Source organism: Buteo buteo, chromosome 11, assembly GCF_964188355.1.
Source record: "Buteo buteo chromosome 11, bButBut1.hap1.1, whole genome shotgun sequence".
Taxonomy (NCBI): Eukaryota; Metazoa; Chordata; class Aves; order Accipitriformes; family Accipitridae; genus Buteo; species Buteo buteo.
This window is the reverse complement of record NC_134181.1, coordinates 13,749,421-13,771,594: the sequence shown is the minus strand read 5'-3', so window position 1 is coordinate 13,771,594 and position 22,174 is coordinate 13,749,421. Positions and strand designations below refer to the sequence as shown.

The 22,174-nt window shown below is 42.8% G+C and overlaps 1 long non-coding RNA gene across 1 annotated transcript in view; it reads left to right on the top strand.

Moving 5' to 3' along the window:
• The first annotated feature begins 18,654 nt into the window (after window positions 1-18,654).
• The window catches only part of LOC142036688 (uncharacterized), a 104,140-nt gene continuing 100,620 nt past the window's right edge, over window positions 18,655-22,174 (top strand). Inside the window, exon 1 of the long non-coding RNA XR_012652199.1 lies at window positions 18,655-18,942. This is a non-coding gene — a long non-coding RNA (uncharacterized LOC142036688). The remainder of the gene's footprint in view (window positions 18,943-22,174) is intronic.

Sequence of the window (22,174 nt, the reverse complement as noted above, 5' to 3'; positions counted from 1 at the left end):
TTTTGCATTCAGATTTATTATTGCTATCTGTTCTCAGTGCTGAAATGCCTGTTTACTTGCAAAGGACAGTTTCTTTCCATAATGAATCATAGTAACACTTAAATTAAGCACAGTAAAAGAATGGTTAATGTCATAACATGCTGACAATTTAACCTGGCCAATATTTTTATTGCCTTGTACAATAAACCTAACAGAGCACAACTTGCTTTTTGACTGGTGGAAAATCGGTTATGAACCGCCAGGGAATGACCAATTTTTCAAATGCAGCCATTCAGTCACACTATAGCCACTAATACTTTTTTTTTCTGTACACTATTGCTGTTATAATCTTTTGAGGATATTTTATCACGGCAATAACCTCCTCAAAATCAGTCTTTACTGCAGTTAATGACTGGACAGCTGGAGCATTAACTGGCCTTGGCTTTGCCTCTAGCCATTAACTAACAAACCAGTTGTTATCCGCAGGTAACAACCAATTTCTTGTAGAATTTTCTTGATAAAGTGTCTCACTGGATAAAAGTTGTTCCCCCCCGCTTCTTTCCTCAGCTAAGACCTAGGAAGTGCAAGATAATATGCAGAAAAAGAATTGTAGAGAAGTAGCAGTAAGTAATACTGTTGTGAAAGAAGTTAAATTATAAACCAAAATCCATAAACTGTTGATTGTTTACTCCTACCAGAATTTTTGTAACATTAATAAAAGATCTCTGTATTATGTCTTGGTCACTCGAGTGCAGCACACAGTTCTGAATTCAAGAGTGGACTTTGGGGACTGTGTCACTGGGCACTACAAGGGACAGTCCCCTGTCCGCACCACTGCACGGCAGAGCCTTCCCCAGGGGAGAGACAAAAGCAGAGGCATGGCAGCTACTGGCCATTTAGGCAGAGAGGTAAAGAAAATGGAGATGGTTTTTAAAGTGCCTTCCATCTTCCAAGCAAATACCAAATGAAGACATGAGATTAATTCTGTATATTTTATACTTAATAAAACGGGTATTACTTTTGAGGGCCCTCATAAAATTTTAGCCTTTTTGCTTGCAGTTTGAAGTTATGAAATGTTAACCTCTGTTTTGTTGCAACGTTATTTTAAAAGTAGGGTTAGCAGATTCAGATTAAATCAGTACATTACTGAGGGGGTTTAAAGCAGAGATTCATGGCATTGTTAAATAGTAGCGGAATAAGTAAAATGTACAAATGAAACACCCATAAAAAGCCAAGCTCTATCATGCCATAAACAATGATGTTTTAAAACTGTTAATAGGCTTAATAACAGTTTATTATTTTACCTTAACCCTTTTTAATGCCTTGTTTTCTCCAGCTCTTATCTTGGCTGTACTGAGCTGTTAATACCACTTCTTAAATTTTCCCCTCTAGGTATATTTTCTAGGAGTGAATATGAAGAAAAAGTAAATGCAGCCATGCATTTGCTTTTAAGAAACACAGGAGACACTGTGCTCAAAAACCTTCCAGGGCTAGGCTTTGGGATACAGCAAATATCTTAGCATCTACAGTACTTATAGAAGACTTCTAAAACCAAAGGCAAAAATCCTGAATCAGTTGGAGCTCTAATGACAGGTCAGTGTTTCCAAGGGGTCAGGATTCTCCCACAGTGTCCGAGTTTGCAGCCTCCCTCATAGCTCCCCTCTGCTCTGTGCATGGGGACCATGGCTTGCCCTCTGCTGTGGATTTCTATGCATTTCCAGATGTTTGCACAGGAGTCTTTTGCAGAATGTTTTCTTGTCTACCAGAAATAAAAATTAATATCAACCAGAATTTCTAACCAGCGGGTCAATTTCAAATCATATTACATTTTGAAATTAGTTTAATCTGGGAAGACTCGAGGGATTCTCAGTAGTAAGGGTTTGTCTTGCACTCAAAATCACTGTGTATTCAGTGCACATGCAAGTGGTTCCCTTTCTTTTTGGTATACTTGTAGAATTGTCTCGTGCTATCAAGAGATTTCATTTGGGCATTGATGTAAGTATAGACCCCTTTCATTGCATGTGTACTAACTACCAATATTATTTGCGATTCAAGCATTTCTAGCAATTTGAAGTGATCCAATGATTTTTAAATCATTCTTAATTTCATAAGTCTCCTCCTTTAATCTCTTTCAAATTACTGAAAAGGTAAGGCATTCTAAACATTTCTGATCATTCTTCACTGCTTTGGCCCCATAAAGCCAATCTTTTTCAAAGTTAAGCACTTAAAAATTTGAAGTACTCCAATAAATTTAAATTGGCATATTCTGTGCATATCAATTGAGAATTATTAGAGCATTAGTGCCTAGGAGTGATGGTTGAGGGCATGCAAACCAGTTCATACATTGATTTTTAATGACTTTTTATTGATTCCGTGCTTTTTAAACTTGATACCCTTAGGTCGCCTCTTACATAGAGTTAACAGATTTGTGATGATACACTAAGTTTGGTAGAGGCATCTTTTTCCTCTTATGCTTTTTCTTTTCTCCTTATGGCTTATTATTATAACTTTACTCAGATGCAAATAGCAAATACACTTGATTTGTGACTTTAAAAATGGTGATTGTGACACTAACAGGATATGGCTTTTCATGTTTCCCTGGCTTATCTGTAGACAAGGTTTATGTTCAAACCTTTAAGGGTCTCTCCTCCCCTCAGTGTGTGCATTCAGTGCTCACCAGCAATGATGGATGCTCTAGGCCTGCGCTGACAGGAGAAATAGGCTTCTTAGTAATTTTTAAATGTCAATCTTAATTTGTTGGGCCAAGGTATTGTAGGTGTCATAAAGCGCGGAGTGAAAATGTGCATTAGTACTTTTACATTTTGAAAATTATTCATTTGTAATACAAAATACACATGCCTCTGCTCTGTATTTAATGCCACTATTAACACTTTGGTATTAACCTATTTAACCAACACATTGCCAGTGCAACCTGCACTGGTGATAACTGGGGCGAGCTGGTATCATACTGCCATGGTGGCCGCCCTCCTTTGGAGAAGGAGGAGGGCTGGGGATGGTGCACAGGCACAGAGGAAAGGCAGAGAGACCCTTTACGGCATGGCTGGCCTGGGCTGGCAGGCTGCTGCAGGGGCTGGCTGCAGGGGCAGCTGGTGGCAGCTTGGTGATGCGCCCAACTGATGCATCGGGAAAGCTTGGAGAAGAACCACTTTGAACCAGTTACACCACTGCCCTTCCTTGGGTACGAGATGTGCTTTTGCCAAAGTTTTCCTATGTGGGTCATAACAGGACAAGTGAGAATATTTCTAATAGATTCAATTCTTGTGGGTTTTTCAGTGCTTCTCCCCCGCTGCTTGGGCTGTGTTGTGTGAGCTTTTTCAGGAGGCGGTGATTCCAGTTCCATTACATAGGGAACCAAATACTCACACTGCATTGCTGTGATGCCATCGCTTGTAATACCCTTGCTGAGGATCCTGCCAGAGAGCCTGGTGACCATTACGCGCAGGTGTCCCTCTCTCCCCCCTGCTAGATGTGATCCCCTCTGGCTGCAGTTAAGGCATGTAGCAGTCTGAGGAGACATTAATTGCTGCTAACTGCAATGGGTGCTTCTGTATTTAGGCTTTGTTTAGGGCAAATTCCTCTGCAATTGCATTGTTAGAAGCCACGGGTCTGTTAAAGTTGGAGTTACTAGGCCGTGTGCTTTCTGTGTGTTGTCATAGTCGGAACAACATCAGTGCAAACGTCTGTGCTGGGCAGGGGAAGTGTTAAGTGAAGAATAAAAACAAGCCCAAATTCCTATTTGGAAACTGCATGCCTCAACAAATACCGCTGTTCATAGCAAGTTATTAGCTTCTTGGTTGTAATTCTGGTCCTTTTCAAAAGAGAGGTGGAAAAAAGCATGCAAAAGAGATTTTTGATGCTTCATGGTATATTGAATGAACAGCAGAAAGCTCCCCAGTCTGCCCACTGCCATTTACAGTTTGGATGGGAAGTAACACTTCTTTCTCCTTTCCCACGTGATTCCCCATGTCTTCTGGTGGCAGCATCCTAGACACCCCAAAATGCACATGAATAACGCACCTTTGAATTACAAATCTGAAATGTCCCCGTTTTTCTCAGGCCAGCTATGTGCGAGGGACCTGTAAGAAGCCTTTTTCTCCTTCCGAATAGGAAGGGGGTCTGCACTGTGGGCAATGCGAGGGCTCGCTGGTGGGCAGGAGCTGGTCTTCCACCACAGGGAACAAAGGAGGGAAGGATGGCATGTCCCCAGGCAAGAAGGCTGCCAGTCCCACTGGGTTGGCAGGGGATTAACCCCCTGAAGGTATGATGAGATAGTGGGAATTGCAGTTATACACCCTCCGGGAGGCTTAGGTGAGCGTTTGCTGGAAGACTTAGCTGAAACGAATTTCCATGTCTGTATGACTGAAGTTTACTTATTACGGATTGTCCGCTTTGCACTGTTACTGCATGTGACTGTTACTAACAGCTTACCAATATGTACAGTCTTTACGTCTCTTGTTTTTGCGATGTATCTGCTAGAATTAGAGGATTCAGAGTGAGAAATGTCATTTATATACTTATTTAGAAGCCACTCTGAGCAACAGCACGTTTACTAGTTTGGTTCATTTTTGTGGATTTGATTCATTGCTTATTAAAGCCAATGGAAATCTTTCCATTGTTTTCTGTTGGTTCTGGCTCAGAACTTCTTGGTGTTTGACAGTATTTAGTAGGAGCTGAAAGATCTGAACTTCTAAATTGTGATATATTAGGGTCTTCTGCAGTGCCTGCTTCTTAATTATATACATAATCCCAATATCTGTTGCAGTGTATTTCTGGGCAAGCAGTTTCTGTTTTGTTAAAATTTCACAAGTATGGTGTTATGAAACAGTTAAATAAAATATCAATATTATATTTGTCACAAATGAGAAACTAAATATTGAGATCAGTTTTATCCATTCATTAGTTTATGGACACCAAGTCCTCTGAGGAATGTCACAAATTCCCTTGATGTCCCTCAGTGCCAGATTTAGCATTTGGATCTTTGATTTAACGGAAAGATACATTAAAAACTGATACAGTCAGACAGGTCCCTGTGGGGTCTACATCTATGTTGGCTTTTACGTCACTGTTATTTCAGTCAAGATTTGTCAGTAAATTATTTTATCCAAAAGTTTTTCTGGAATATGCCGTGCACTTTTCATAAGCATGTAGCATCTTTCAGATGATAGCAGATCAACCATTTCAGTTTCTCCAGCGCAGCTTTTACCCATACGTGTATCTGAGACATACTCATGTACCTGGATGTCACCCTCCCCATTCCTTTGGGCTGTGGCACATGTCGGATGTGCTTTGCAGGAGCTGATGTTTTCCAGAGTACTGGGAGTTGCCACAGCTACAATATGCTGTGGAACCATTTGCATTTTTAACAAAGTTCGGTGTGATTGTGTTTTTTGTCTTTTATGCTGACTTTCTAAAGATATTCCAGTAACTGGCATTTCCCTCAGGAATCTTTACTGAATCCGTGGATTTCAAGTTACTATTATAACATATTACAGGACAATTAATTTGTAAGCACTGTTACCTGTTCTAGAAAGCAGATTCTGAGAGGAATTCTTTTATCCTTATAATTTAATGTATCGTGTAATGAAAACTAATCTATGTAGTTCAAATTCAGACATTAAAACAAGTTAAAGGGGTCAGTATATACAATAAATTTCCCTTTGCCAATTTACTCAGTTAATTTAGACATTGCCTTTTCACTTTAACTCATTAAAACTTTCTAGCCAAGTTTACTTATCTGTGTTAAGGGTACAATTAATATTATAATTTTTAATTATCCACTTGGTTTTATCAGAGCCAAAGTGTTTTCTTAAGTGTGAATATCAAAATAGAGCCTATATTTTTTTAAGGAAGTGAAGCACTGCAATTTCACTAATTCCTTTATAACGCAAATATTTGTGTGTCTTTCTCTTTACTGTTTATGCACCAATAGTTATGTTGTTTTGTTTTATTTTATAACCTTAGCATAATATACGACTGAAAGCTATATTTTGTACTACTTAATTCTGTACCACTCATTCTGATTTATGGCATCATTTTGTTTCCAGCTCACTCCTTATCTTCAAAAGGCTTGATCCAAAACTCATCAAATTCAGAGGAATAGATCCCAGTGGGCTTTGGATTAGTCTAGTAGGGTGAAATTGTGGACTTCACAAAGTTTGCATTACATGCGCAGATATGCAGTAGTGAGATTACTTGATAGATTTCTAATTCAGCTTCTTCTATTTAGGAGCAAGTTCTTGAGAATCCTGGCCATGCACTTGAAATTTAAGAGACCATTTTAGTTGCATATATTCATCCATTTTCTTACTATGACATTTGAGAATACATTTATTTGCCAGTTTGATTTTATCATCATTATGGAGGACTCGTGTTTCTAATTTCTCCTACAGGCTCTTGAATTGTTAATGTTAACTCCTACTGAACCCAACCTTGTTTTCTAACAGAGGGATACCATTCTGAACTTGTATTGATGCTGAGCTGTTAAAAAAACATTCTTCAGGAATGACAGCTTTACAAGTCATAATAAAGTAGAGCTCATCACGAAAATATGGAAAAGCATTAATGCAGAAGACATCTGGTAAATAATATTACAATGTATTTATCTTGCTATTTCTTAGTTATAGATGTATGGAGTGGTAGGTATAGAATTATGAAATTGATTTAAGTTCTTCAGTGCAGCAGAAGCTGTTTTGTCATCTTCAGTGCTCTTGCTTTCCTTTTTCACCTGATGTTGTTAAATTGAAACAACCTGGACACATCTTCCATTATATACCAGCTAGAATGTTCCTGGGTTTGCCATTAACTTGATAATTCCTAGTGTTCTGGCCGGTTATGTATATAGACTGCTGCACATGAGATTTGTTTTATTAAATAAATACAAGAGGAGTGTGTTAATATGACATGATTGTAACAGATACTACTAGATAATCACGTATGATATAAGCTACCTTAAAATGCATTTTTGATATATAGCTGCACTGCCTGATACATGGCTATTGCGCAGCTGATTAGCTGTTGTGAGAAATTACTCATTCCCTTGTATTAACTACACTGTTTAACTACACTGTTTCCACCAATCAGTATGAAGTATGCCAACTTTGTTTAGCCTGTGCACTTGTGCAATGATGAACAAGGAATGCATAAAACAAACCCTCCTACCTAATCAAACATTCCTCAGAGATTTGAAAACAGAAACAAAGGGTAAATCCATTCATAGATTATAATGGTAAAACAAAATAAAGTTTGACATATATATATGGAAACTGTGAACACATGATGTGAATTTTTTTTAAACAACAACATGTTTCAATTATTAATAAATGCAAAAAATATGTTTTAACACAATGTGGAACAATTGGAAGGATATATTTCTTTAGAATCACAAGGGTCAGGAAAGATCTCTATTGAATACAAACACTATACATTTTTTTCCCCTCTTGGTTTGCATTTTAGCCTTTTCAAATGTCTATCTCATTGTGAAACACTGCCATGGTTATAGTTGGGAGAAGTTTCCCTTTTTCATCCTTGAGCCTGCAGTACAATCTTCATTCTCTCAGTATATAATAAATGAAATTTATTAACCTTCAGGGTGTGAAACCCATTTTTCTCTTCTTGTCCTAGGGTGTTAGGTGTTGAGGACAGCTGACGAGCAGTTCTTTAGGGAGGACTGTACTGCTATCCAGGAAAGGGCTTACATTCAATTTTGTCCTATATCCTGGTTGCCAGGTTATTTGATTTTAAGATAATTGATGGATCTCTTTATGGGTATATTTTTTTTTTTTTTAGTCATCAAGAAAGCTCAAAATATTTGATAAGAGTGGTTTTACTGAAGAGTAGTAGTATCGACAGAATGAGATACCAGAACATTTTGGGATTTTTTTTTTTTTTGGGGGGGGACTTTTTTTCCCTTTATCTTAAGATTTGAGCAAACACAGTGCTTGCAGATTTGATGGAGACTATGATGACAGACCACTGTAGTCATTTTCACTCGTGACTACACATTGGTTAGGGGCCTTCATCCTGCCCTTCACTACAATTCTTACTGACTTTAGTGGCTGCTGCGTGAACAGATAATGCACAAAATACTCATCAATGTAAATGCCATATATAAATAAAATCCTAAATTGAAACCATCATAGGCAAGTTGAAGTAAAGACAACAGAGTCTTTAACATTGAGCCCTTAGAGGAAACAGTGTGAGTGAACAACAATGCCAACTTTAACTTTGAATTCCCAGTTGTGCATTAGCTTGTACCCCAACTTTAACATTAATCAGAAGCTTTTCTGCATTTCATCTCCTCATTTACAAAAAAATCTTTGCTGAATGGTTATATAAAACTCATTATTTACCTGAGTGACCAGAAAGGCTCTCAAAGTGCCATTCCAAGCTCTCGGGTGAATGCTTATTTATAGTTTTTTAATAGGCATTCATTACCTGATGGATTGGAAAGACTCTTTTTGAACCAGTTCCCGTCTATTGGTTAAATGCAGATTGATAACTTTTTCTTAAAAAGCTTATTATTAACCAGATAAGCTCATCACCTTTGGATTTCTAAAGTGGTGATTAGTTTTAGCTTCCAAGGGTTTATTCAAGATTTTCACTAGTGCAACTTGAATTTTGCCCAGTGAGCCATATTCTGGACATGAATTACAGTAGTGCAATGCTTGCAAAACCCAGACTGCAGAAGTAACATGAGCCTGTTTGCACAAAGACATACCTCAAACCTATATTGCTGCTCATATATTGGCTAGTCCAAGCACAGGGCATAGAGGAGGTAAAAGGGTGTAGCACATTTTAAAAGGCCTGTGAGCTTGGTTGGAAACACATTGTTAGGCATGTTTTGACGCCTAAAAGACATAACAAGTCCTATTCACACCTTTGTGCAATTTGCACAGTCTTTGAGCTTCACTAATTTGACTTGGTGTATCATTCTGCTTTCGAGGATTTGCTTCTAGCTTAAATTACTGTGGAAACAGAAAAAAACCTTGCATTTTTTACAAATGCAGTTTAGCAGTGTGGGCTCAGAAGCCCCATGCAAACTACCTCTATGAGGATGACAGGTTACCCCCCACAGTGGCTCCCATTTTTTGTGAAATGAGATCTATCCCATCTCAGCCACTTCTCCCTCATTAGTGCTATAGGCAATGCTTCCTTGGCATGACACCAGCAAGCGGGCAGCTCCAGCTCCTCACCCACCTCTGCAGCTGTTAGCACATCTGTAGGATTTCAGAACGACAAGTCCTGGCTAAAGAGGTGTAAAAATAACATGGCCACACGTGCTCATGCCTTGTGATCCTTGAGGGTTCTTCCAGTTTTTAACTTATGACTTAAAATGATGCTCTTAAATAGCATCAGTTGAAGCTTAAATCCAACATAAAGATGAAACAATAAGAAGAAAAAAAGAGCCCTGCACTTGCAATGTTCCTGAAAAATGGGTAGGTTGTTTGAATTCTCCGGGGCTTTCACATAATTCCTAACAAACTTAAAAATGTGGAGCCTTGTTTTGCTTGGTTTTGTTGCTGCTGATTTGTAGGATGTAAGAATATCTGAGTTTTTCTTTCATCCCTTTCATTTCCCACTTTTTCTTTCATCATTTAATTTTGAAGTTGGAAGTTTCCATCCTGTTCACACTTTTTCTCTTCCATGGGGTAAATATATGTAGCTAGAAGGAGTGGTGCGTGCTCAATGGAGAGAGTGGTCCTTTCTCAGCTTTTTAGGTTGAGCAAGTTTTCAAGCATCTGAAGACAACTCCTACATTTTGATGTTACTTCCCAGTTGTTTCAGAGAGATTGTTTACCTTCAAATTCCTCTTATTCTGTATAGATTCTTTCCAGAAAAACAAGACCCAAATTTCTGATGTAAAATTAACTAGTATCTGGGAAAATAACTTTTTGTTAGGTGAGAAAATTGCAAATAAATACCCAAAGCCTTAAAGCCCTTTGAGCATAATGGAGAGAGAGGAAATTATAAAGGTCATAGTGCTGGTGTTCTTTGACATCACCTTTGCTGTTGTAAAACTTTGGCAGAATTGTCTACCCTAACCACTTAAAGTATTACTTTTTAGGAAACCAGTTTTGCATTTGGTTAAGAAATTCTTAAAATTCTGTTTAAAATAATGTAAGCAAAAATAATTGTACTCTTTGCCTCCCTCTGCTGGCTGTGCAGACAAGAGTTAATTGGCTTCATGTTGTGTGACCCCCTCATTCTAAGGTAGTATGTTGATTACAGCACTCTTCATTTCAAGGTTGGGCAGAAAAAGGTGGGGAAACAGCTATATACGAACAGAATTATGGAATGGGAGGAAATTTTGAAAGAAATAACAAGTCTTCATTTTTGAGGCTTTAAATTATTAGAAACATGTTTGTTATTAAAGACGGTCCCTTTAACCTCTCCTGAACCCATATTCTGGACTGGTTTAGGTGAGGACAGGAGAGTTGTACACAATTTCTTTGAAGAAAGGCCAGGTGCTGAGGTATAGCAGCGATATTTTGGCAGGAAAATGGCAAATCAAATCCAACTGTCCAAGAGGGCTGGATATGAGCAGAGCTGAACAAATCTTTGTGTGTACACACATCATTCAGGTGCTTTGCATTACACAGAGAGCTCTCCACTTCATCAGTTTTCAGATGTTCTGCTCTGCACTGGTGTCACTCTGTATTGATGTATATTTTTCACATACATATCATAGCCAGCACAGTCCTTTGTCCCACTCCCAAAGCCTCTGCAGCCTTCCAGGGATGTTGCCTAAATCACTTTCAAGTGTCCAGCCTCCTGTGAGGATGTGAGATAGTCCTCTCTGCTTTATTAGTGGTCTCAGAAAGCAACCCTGCAAGAGAACCTGTGGTGCGGTGTGGTGTATTGCCAGTGGGAGAGAACGGTCCCCATGCTTGCCCAGCAGCAGCCCTCTCCATGCCAGCGAGCTGAGGCTGGAGGAGATGCCACGCTGCTGCTGGAGCCTCCCTAACAGCAAAGCTAGGGGACAGAGCAGGCGGAGCAGTGCCTCCCTTCAGGAAATTATTTTTTGTTCTCTCAGGCATGGGTTTTAGTAGATATTTTTTTTTTGGTCCTGTGCCAGTGTACCTGGACATCCAGAGCGACTCCCTCCTGGGGCAAGTGCAGTGGTAGAACTCATGGCCAAGTGGGCAAAACCAGCAGAAGGAGAGGAGTATGCTTTTCTTTAAAGCTAGTTTGGGGGGGGAGGGGGGAGGACTCATAAATATTATTTGGAATTGATAAAAACAGCTCTAGGAGGAAAAGCAACAACACTGAATCTCCATTCTGTTTTTTCTCTGGGTGTCCATACCACACCACGCTCGCTGGGACTGCGCTGAGCCTCTTGCCTCCCCTGGCTCCAGTCCCAGCCACTCTCCCCTGCTCTCCCACTGCCGGTGCCCGGCTGGGTGACCCCTCCGTGGCTCGGTGTGCCTCGGCTTCCTCAGGCATGGCCGTGCTAGAGACTGGGAGACAAGGAAGGTGGAGGAAAGCCTGTGGGCTGCTGTGGCTTGAACTGAATAGCTGATGTTTGTGGTAAGGGTACAACAACACACTGGGCATAAATCGTGGCTTTTCAGACATGCATAGCAGCAGCAGTTAATAAGAGCTCTAGGATTATTACTATTTCTAAAAAGAGCCTGTTATATATCCCCCTGGGCTGTGTCCCTGGGGGTAGGTGGGAGCAGGAGGCGAGAGGCCTCAGGCATGCCATGCTGGCTGGGCTGCCATCATGCCCCTGTAAGCTGAAGGCAGGGCGCCGCACTTCAGCTCCGTGAGGCGAGGACAGCTGTGTTTTGAGGTGAAGCTGTGGGTGAGCTCTGCCCTGACCCCAAGTCTCTCAATCCTCCTCCGCCCCATGCGGGCAGGGCGGGGGCAGTGTTTCTTGGCTGCCATGACCGTGATGCGCTGCTGCTGCCGGGGACAGCCATGGCACTGGCACGCTGCGGCCTGGCCCAGCCCGGCCTGTGGGGACGAGGCTGCCGATGTGGCAGGCCCAGAGGGCAGGCCTTGCCCGCGGGGCAGCTACCCCCTGGGCTTGCCTGGGGCGGGGAGGCTGCTGAGTTAAGGGGGGAGGCACCATCTTTGAGACCGCCTCAGCGCAGCCTGTGCGCTAGACCACTGAGGAGAGACGCTTTTGCTTGCTGAATTGTTTGGGGAAACCTCCCCAGAAGTGGCTTCTGGTCTACCAGGGATCTCTTAAGATCCTCCCAAAATATCCCAGACTTTCTTCAGCCCGAGTCACCAAACTGTTGGACTCAAGGTATTTCTGTCCAGACACTGGCACCTACCAAAGCAGCTGTATATGAGGCAATATTATAGTTCAGCAAATGACAAATACATTGCGGTGTTCATTGCTGTTGGCACCCACAAAGCGTGAAGTATTTGCCACCTGGGAACAGCCCCGCACGTGCCTGCAGAGCTCTCTGCCACAGGTAAGCTATGTGCCTCCCAGGCGGGCCGAGGCAAAGTTGGATGGTGAAGGTAGCAGTGGTGTAATGGCTTTAATTACTGTAACGTGGGGCTTAAATTGTGAAACTATAGTTTAAAAGGTAAGACATAAACATTTTCAGCAGATCCTTAAAATTTAGCTGTTTGCTTTAAGTGTTAATCTGCAAATTTTCTGATAGCACAATGGCTTAAACGTGGCGATGTCTGAGGTGATCATGGAGGCAACCAGGAGGGCAGCCCATGTGCTGGGACAGAGGTGCAGGCAGGGCTGCATGGCACAGGCAGCGCGGTGCAGCAAGCAGTGGGGAAGGCTATGTGCAGCCAACAGAGGAAAGGGAGTACTGGGGTGGAACGGGGGATCCATCAAAGGAACAGGTGGGGAATAATGCTGTTCATCAACAAGGGAAAGCGGTCTGAGTGCTGGGGCGAGCCACGAGGTTATAATCATTAGAAGCCTAGGGTTTGGAACCAGGATGGAAACAAAAGGGAGAAGTTTAAGGAAGGTGGTGGAAAGTGGTATATTGGTTAGATTAGTTGAGTAAGAAGAACTGCTTACCCCCCAAATTATTCCTGAGTCTTATCTCAGAGATAAGATCTCACCATCTCTTTTAAATAGCTCCTGAAGAGCTCTGACAGCCTGAGAACAGGTTATATTGAATTTGCTCCAAGAGCTATGTCAGTGCTAATGCACTTTAAAGTTGAAGTTCAGCTATTATTTTGGATATTTTTCCCAGCACTTTCTCCTCTTGGTCAATCATAATTCCTAGTGATTACAGCTGGGGAAGTAGACCCGCTATACCAATCCCACATAAATTTAAATGTTAAAGTTTAAATCCTGGAGCAACAGTTGTCTCCTGATCTTCTATGTTGTGCTTGTACTGAGACTTACTGCACCTTTCACTCTTGCTCTTTCAGAGGGTATCTGAGCCCCCGTTGTGCTGAATGGGAGATGGTCACAGAATTATGTCCTACATGGGGTTATAAAAGCTGTGTCTTTATTCTGGAAGCAGAATTTGCTCAGTTCCACTAGGTGGATCTATTGAGAACATTGTTCACTATTTAATGTAAAAAATGTCTTTCGCTTTGGGAAAGGAGAAAGGAACCTTTCTTTTTTACCACTTTTCTCAGCTTCTTATGTTCTATAGAAATACAAAGGTGACCACTTTTGTCCATAGAAAGCTCTAAAGCCGTGTACCAGTCTGTCGGTCAGTAATATGTTGAAGGACTTTTTATCTTCATTCCAGTTTTGCCCTTGTTTTGCAAAGGAAAAGGGTCAGCGCTGCTAATGCTGTGAGAGGGAGGTGCACCTTCACGCTGGCACAGCTTTAGATGCTCTTTCCATTGCACATCCTGTTGCTGTCCATTTTGTACTTTGGTTTGGATCCTTTCTTGGTGGCTGTTTTGATGAATTGTTGCAATGACTTTGTCACAAAAAGTGGCTAACATAGACTCCTGGCCTTAGTATATGCTTTTAGTTGACCCATGCAAGTTGTTTGTGATGTCAGGCTCAACGATAGTTGACTGCTATATTGAGGATGCAGATTTATTTCCTAAAAACCCCCATTTTTTTTAACAAATTCTGATTACCACTGAATCCCTGTGATGATGTACATACAATCGTTGCTGATCAAATCTATTAAGAGATACTTATTTTGGCCATGGCTGCTGGGAAATAGACAGCTTGTTCTCAAATGGGTTCTGCCTCTGGTCTGTTTTGAAAGCTGAGTTCTCAGAGTCCTTTTCCCAGGAAGCTTTCTTACAGAGTCTGTATGAGTGGGAAAACCTCCATCCAACTTGTCAGTTTGCTGGGGTTCTGCCCAGGAAACCCCCGTGTTTGTAACAGGCGTTTTGGAAGGGGTTTCCCTTTTTTCTGTGAAAGTGTTTTGTTTATGTCTTCTTGAACCATGCTTCAGCGACTTTCTTGCTGGATGACTTGTGTTTTCACTGGCTCAGACTGCCATGTAGATCGCACCACCTGTTCCAGAGTTTGCTGAAACATTTACTGTAAGTTTTCTGAAATTCCTTATTTAAAGTCCCTGCTATTAGATGATTCCCTTTATGTGCTTTTCCTTATCAATATTAAAGACCTGATGTTCTGCTCTTCCTCAGAAAAGAGACCCCCTCCTAAAGGCATTAAGCTTTCAATGGGCTTGTGCAGCCTTTGTTAAAAGAATGCCCAGTTGCTTATCACCTCTCTTTAGGAAGGAAATGCTGATCACACTTTTTAAGAACAAAGGCAGGATTATTCCTCAGTCTTTTCTCATAAAGCAAAAACTTATAAATATTTAAATATATAAAGCTAGTGTTTCTCCCCCACCCATTGTATAAATTACTGTATGACCACTTGTCTTTTGCTACTTTCCTGTGTAAAGCCTCATAAAATACTCCTCTGACCTGGGCTTTTTGTTGGGCTCATCAAACTTGTAAGAGTTGTGATTTTCTTCCCTCTTATTTACGTCTGTCTGAAATAAGATCTTCTGAAAGGCTGTCATTCCACAAAGGTAGAAATCATGGAGAAAGGTAGCGTTGCCTGGCTAAAGAACTCAGCTCTCATTTCCTCTCATCCTACTTTTTGAGGTTTGACAAGTCTGTAGCTGATAGCTTCCGCTCCCTGAGAAGGTGCCCACTGTGCTCTAAGACAGTGCAAGAACCTTGCAGAGTAAGGCAAACAACGTATATCTCTTCTGCTCTTTCCCTCTCTCCTCTGTAGTGTCTTTGCCTAGTTTTAAAAAAGCAGTGTATTCCTCCCTACTCATGGAGGAGGTACAGAAGGGAATAAAATCAACCAAAGAAGTTGGAGAAGTAGCTGGGGACAGTTGGGAGGACATGAAGGCTTTGAAGAGAAAAGACCTTTCTCTGGATGCAAGAGGAGAAGAAAGGAACAGCATTGAAAATGTGGGGTGGAATAGGAAGGAATACTGGAGGGAACTACAAAAGTGCTGATGGTGTCTGGGAATATTATGAATTCTGAGAGACGTTGGAACAAAGTCTCCTTGAGCTCACGTCTGAGATCTTCTGAATCCCATCTAATCAGTATACATTGCTTAGGTGCTGGAGCTTGTTATTGAGTAAATAAAATCTGGAAGTCTCTTGTCTTCAGGATGTACTCAGCTCATGGACCTGCATTGTCTCTTCATGGTCCATTTTGTGAAGGCTAGGCCATCCCAGCCCAAATAATCATGTCTATGAGGCCCTAGGCAAAAGTGTTTTGATCAGTCTTGTTAACAGCATCCTTCCCTGACAGCACCATTGCCTGCCCATAGTAGCCTGCTCTTCCAGATTTTGAGAAGTCTTTGGTTGACATTTTCATCCTGTAGAGTTGAGTTGGATGGTCATCTGGACCATCCAACTGACTACAAAAAAAAAATAAAAAATTGACTGGACATTCACCAGTGGTGGACCACAGCTCTGCCCTTAGTTTAGCAAGGGTTTAATACTTAATCTCAGCTTCCTGGGAGATGGTTCTTAATCTCTGTCCACTTGTATGTTTCTGGAGGGAAATTCCTGTTCCCTCCAGAACAGAAAGAGGAGGAGAAATACTTCAATTTTTGCAAGGATTAGAGTCAAAGCCCTCATGCTCATGTTTTGTTTTCACTCCATTCGTTGTCATTAAATGAGCATCATGCACTTACACCAGAGGAACAGGAAATCCCAGTTAGATGTCTAAAGCTCCTCTGCTGTCAGTTGCCGTTTCACCTATCTCTAGTCAATATTCTTATCTTTGTCTCAGGAAAAAGAACCATGGGGTTTTCCTGAGCTCTCATTCTTCTGTAACTCTTTGTGCGGTGCTCTGAAATCTCCTGTCTGCCAGTGATTCCAGATGCTTGATTTGGCCCCTGCCTCTGAAATGCCATCACCTCCTATGTGGTTTGTCTTATGAAGCCCTAGGTCATGGAAATCATAAGGTGAAATCTGATATTTTTTAAAAAAAGGTATAGCTTATTCTTCTGTGAGACTGCTAATAATGTTCAGCCTTGACAGGGTTAAAAGGCAACATCCATTTCCCCATTATCTTGTTTAAAAAGTGCCTTTTTTAAAGTCCATATGGCGACTTCCTTTCGACCTGCTTTCCCATCCTCGTCTCTTTGTCAGGGCTGTCACTTATAAAGAATCACTTGACTTACAATAACAAGTTCAAAAGAAGACAGAATATAATCAGTTGATCCACGAAGAATTGAAATAAAGAACACCCCCACTGCTCCAGTTATCATTCCCATAGAGATAGTGATATTATTGATGTGATTGCTATGCTAATTTCTATAGAAAAAACTTGTATTTTGGAATTTGTTCAAAGAGAATTTCAGACACATCAAATTGGAAAATGCAGAGTGAATTCCTAAACTTTTTCGTATAGGCATGGGAATCTTTTTTTTTTTTTTTAAACATGGAATAGCTCTGAACAACTATTTATAAACTTCACTTAAAAAAAACCAATTGGAAAAATCTAGCTAATTTTTCAGTTATTATAGAAAGTTAATTTACTGCAGTTCCAGGAAAAAAAGAGTCCTATTGTACCTTCAGGGTTATTAATATCACCCCCATAACCTGCAGAAGTGGGATTGGACCACAGGCTCCAGAAACAGAGGCTAGGGATTATAAAAGATGGGTACATTTAAGTCCAGTTTTTAGGAAAAGCTAATTAATCTATACCCCTTCCTCTGCAATTCCATAGTCCCTCTGGGAATTGCCACAAACATAAACTTTTTTTTTTTTCTTGGACTCCTATTTTAACTGGAAGGTTTCAGCTTGTGATGTTATGCTTTTTATGTAGTAAACTGATTTAAAATGTATGCCAGTCATCTTCAGGGAACTCATTTCAGTCAAGATGAAACTAGTCTTACCTGAATCAATGTTTTAAGTGTCCCTGTGGCTCGGCATTTTGAATAATCAATCTGTCTCCATCGCTTCTTAATCATGCGCATCACAGTCTTTTTTATTTGTCAACCCTTTCGGATCCTGCCTTTTTGTTATTAACATGCCCCTAATGTCACATGCAAGCCTTTTCTTTAAAACAAGCTGCTCATTGGTGTATTTTGATACTTTTTATTATTACTAAATCTTTTTTCCCATAATTACACCACAATCATTATATAATCCCATAACAAAGAGTCTATTGAGGCACCATGCTTTTGTCAACTATGGGACACAGAATCCATAATTGCATTATTCAGCTTCCCCCCCCCCCCCTTCTGCTTTGTAGAAACACAACCTATTTCACCAGTCACATTTGCACCTTGTTTGCTTGGTTATATATTATTTACTAAATCGTTGCCCTGCGGATAAACCTTGTAAAGTTGCTTTAAAAAAGTTATTTGTTTGATAATTAAGTCCTGAAAACCCATCGTTTAATGATTATTCCGAACCCATAAGGCAGAGAACCTCCATGACGTTTTTCTCTAAGTTTAATTACCGTATGCTAATTTCCTTGCCTACTACGTGATTAATTAAAATCATATTTTCATAATCATTTGGCACTAGTATTGTTTTAGAATTATCATGATCCCCTAAATAGTGTATGTAAATAAAGTCGGCTCTAATGGAAAGAATCAAAATGCAACGCTGAGGACCTTTATGTGTTTGTATGCATGCGATTGGCAACATAACTGGCTTATTTACATTAAATACGCCACAAGGTTACAGTGCAGATCAACGTCACTTTATCGCTGATTACTTCTCTTAAACGCCGGAGCGGTGACTGATGCTCCGGTCCCCCTGTCCACCAAGGTTTCCCCGGGAGTTTTTTTTTTTTAGGAGAAACAGACTTTGCATAGTTTCGGGAGCAGGTAAGAAGGGCGCTTTGTGGAGCCCGGCGCTGCCCCCGGGGGCTCGGCGGGGTTTGCGGGGCGCGGGCAGGGGCGGCGGGGCGCGGGCGCGGGGGCTGCGCGGGCGCGGGGGCTGCGCGGGGCGCGGGCAGCGGCGCTGGCCGTGGGGCTGCGGAGCGGCGCGGGCTCCTCGGGGTGTTTACACGGGCTCAAGGTCACGACCAAGCTGCGCCGTGTTAAATGGTTTCTTAGTTGCTAGACAGGGAGAAAAAATGGACGATCACAGACCATTCTTTGTAGATTATTATATCAAGGGTTCAGCTTTTGGCTCATCAAAGCTAAATGCCGCAAGACCTATCTAGTTGCTGTGAATTATGCCAAGACGACAATGGAGTGCTTTTTTAATGGTACAATGCATTTCACCTACCAGATAGGGGGAGTCCACGCTGAGAGATGGGGATGTCTTGTGATGTTGGGTGATCAGTATCAATGAAGGGGGTTATTCTGAAAAGAGACAGATTAAAATAAAGCGCTCTTTGCTCGGGATGTGCTGGAAGCAGTTGGGAGGGCTACCCGGAGCGGGCGGCCGCGGCAGCCCCGCGCCGCACTTTTCCCCCTCCGCACAAGAAAATGATCAAGTCAATCATGTGGACATGCTTCATTATTCATTGAACACAATCTTTTACAACGCTCCGTTTACGTGCGGGAGTTTCTTCTACGCTTTGCTTTAAATTTTAAGGTAAGAAAGACAAAGGTAAAAAGGGGGTTTTTGAGGATCCGGGAGGCTCCCGTGAGCCATCAAAGAGGCTCCAAAGTCAGTCCGGAGTATGTTTGTTTTTTTTTTTTTTTTTTATTTCTTTTTAATCATCGCAATGGGGCCTGCGTTTTCCACCGTGATTAAAAAAATACAGTATAATTAAATATCCATAGCAGTGACGTTTGCAAGCAGGGCTGTCAGGGGAAAAGCAGAAAATAATGAAAGGAGCGGAGAAGCCATTGAATGGCGCTATAGAACTTAGCCTGAAGAAAACCCTACGTTTTTCCTCTTTCTCTCTCGCTTCTTTTAAAACCGTTACTTTACAAAAAAGGAGCGGGCGGGCGAGGCGAGGCGAGGCGAGTGCCGGCGGCGGCGGCCGCGGCGCTGCCCGGGGGCCGCCCGCCCGCCCGCCGTCCCCAGCCCGCACCGACCCTGCCCTTAACTTGCCCAGAAACTTTTTGTTTTAAAGGGTTGCTGCGGAGCAAACTTTGCTGAAGTGACTTTAAACGCGGTCCCCCCCCCCCTCCTCCCTCCCTCCCTCCCCCCTTAGGATCCCGGCTAATCGCGGTGTAATTTGTAAACTCCCCCCCTCTTTTTTTTTTTTAATCAAAGTTAGCTGATGCATACCATGTGTCAAACTTGTGAGATTCAAGTGCCTAAGAGACCTGCCATTTTGTGCTCTAATCGACCTCTTATGAATAGGAGCCGTGCATAATGCTGCGAGGAGCGTTGTGACATTCAAGTAGGCACTAAATGTCAGGCCAGGTCTCAGCCCTTTCGGGGGGAGCGGAGCGCGCCCGGCGGCGCCGCGGGGAGCGGGGAGGCACCTGCCAGCCCGCCGCCGGGGCTTTTGTCAGCGCCCGGAGAAAGTAACAGGTTAAGGAGGAAACTTAAATGGCAATCCCCGGGGCGGGGGGGGGGGAAGCATCCCCTTCCCGGCGGCGCGCTGTGCGCGGGCGCGGAGGGCCGCGGGGGCACCGCTGCCTGCGCGGGGCAGCGGCCTCGCTCTCCTGCGCGGGGGGATGCGCGGGGCCGGGGAAGCGGAGGGGGGGGGGGGCACCGGGCCGGCGGCGGGATTAACGGGGAGGGGGGGAGGAAGGAGAGATTCTTTGATGCTGTGTAGGAAAGAATCCAGATTTTAATGCGCCCATCTGTTGCAGTTTTGCAAATAATTAATATGTGTGTGTCCGTGTGCGTGAGGGGGGGAGAGGGGCTGAGGGGAGCGGTGCCGCCTGTGAACTTTAACGCAAAATAAAAGGTCGGGAAGATTTATGCTTTTTTTTCGGAGGGTCCGCCGATCCTGCGGGGCGGCTCGCACGGGCTCCATCCGAAAAGTTACTTGCCGGCGTCCCCCGCCGCGGCGGCGGGGCCGGGGGCACGGTCCGCCTGCGCGGAGCCCCGCGCTGGCCGTGGGTGCCGGCGCCCGGGGCGGGCGCGGCGGGGAGGGCTCCGGCCGCCGCCTGCCTGCGCGGCGGGCATTGTTTCGGGGTGCGTGCGGCGGATATGGCCGTGTCTGATACAGTGTCGAGGCGGAGACGTGATTTGTCAGATCCCTTCGCTTTCACTTCAGCTACCACCGGGCCGGGGAGCGGCGGCGCGGTGGGGCCCGGCGCGGAGCGGTGCGGCGCGGCGGTGCTCCGCCGACGCGGGGCAGGGGCGGGTGCGGGGCGCGGGCCCGGCGGGGCGGGCGCGGCCGCCCGGTCGCCCGCGGCTGGAGCGCTCTGCGGGGCTGTGCATTCCCCCCCGCCGCCGCCGCCCCCCCCCCCCCCCCCGTGCAGTTTAAAATAAATCCAACAGGGGCCGTGTTTGCTGAGCTGATTTGACCGGTTGATACAGATAGCAGCGGCGAGCCTCCCCGCTTATGTGGAAAAAGACTATTTTAAGTGTCATAATTAAGTTTAGAAGCCTTGTTTGGGCTCATTCACTGCTCGAAATAAAAAGGACTGGCTGCTTTTAGACCCTTTCTGAAGGGGTTGGCTAAGCGCCTCTGCACGTTCGCTTGGAGAAGAATGTTTTCTTTTCTAGTTTAATATTAGAAACTATATTTTTACTTGTTTAAACCGGATTTGATTATTCCTGTGGAGATTTTTTTTCTCTCCCCCCCTTCCTATCACTCAAATCTTTGTTCATTGTTCATTGACTATGGAAGGCTGCTTAAATGTACGGCGAGAGGGGGGAGGCCCCCTTGCTGGTTTCATGTTGAAATAGTAAACCTGAATGAGGAGGGTGGCTGGAAAAGTGGACATTGCAGCTTTAATTAACTTCAAGATGCTTCAGCGAGGACCAGAGCGTAGTAGTGACGTTGCTTCATAAATCTGTCCAGTACAGTGCGTTGCATTGAACTATTACAGTATCACCGTCATATTGAATATTCACTACCTATCCGGGAGCAGATTTGCATAATTGGATCTTTTTTAAATGAAACTTGTTTGCAAAAAACCAAACAAAACCAAAAAAACAAAAGCCCAAGTGAAAACCGCGGCGATCTGCATGATTATAAAGGGTTCAAACATATCCGAAAAGTAAGTGACCTGCATAAGTACATCAATAGGTTAAGTGCAAATAAGATGAGAAGTGCTTCTGAAAGCTGTACATTCCCTATGTGGTCTCTTGGGTTATTTCTCAATAGCGGGATTTTTTTGTAGCCTCAGGGATTTTAGGTTTTCTGTCTGCTTTCATAACTTTTTCCCTCATAGTTCTTATACAAGGTGAGGCTTTTGTACTGTGCCTGTGTACCTGTAGTGATATTTTTAAAGAAAATAGATTAACAGTTTGTAATTCGTGCTGTTTGAGTTGTATAATTACAGCTACTGTGGAAGGGAAATGTGTATTGCTGTTATGTGTCTGATCATTGAATAGTTCATCACTAAATACTTCAGAATATTCAAAGAGTGTGTGTATGTGTTTGTGTACGCTTAAAAATCTACTTAGTTAACCAAGCTGTTACTTCTTAAATCGTAGAGGCAACTAGGTTTTTAATATGTGTGTCCCCCCCATTTGGCGGAGGATGAAGATGACTGAAGTAATTAAAAATATGAGAAATTTTTAGCATGAATTTGTAGATTATATGTGAACCCCATCCACTCCTAACCGAGTGGCTGGTTTACAATAGTGCAGTTTTGGATCGGACAGGTTTAGAACTATTTTGTAAAATCAGATGCTGTTGTTTCAGATGCTGTGAGGACAAAGTTGTGGAGTGAAGGCAGCTGAAAGG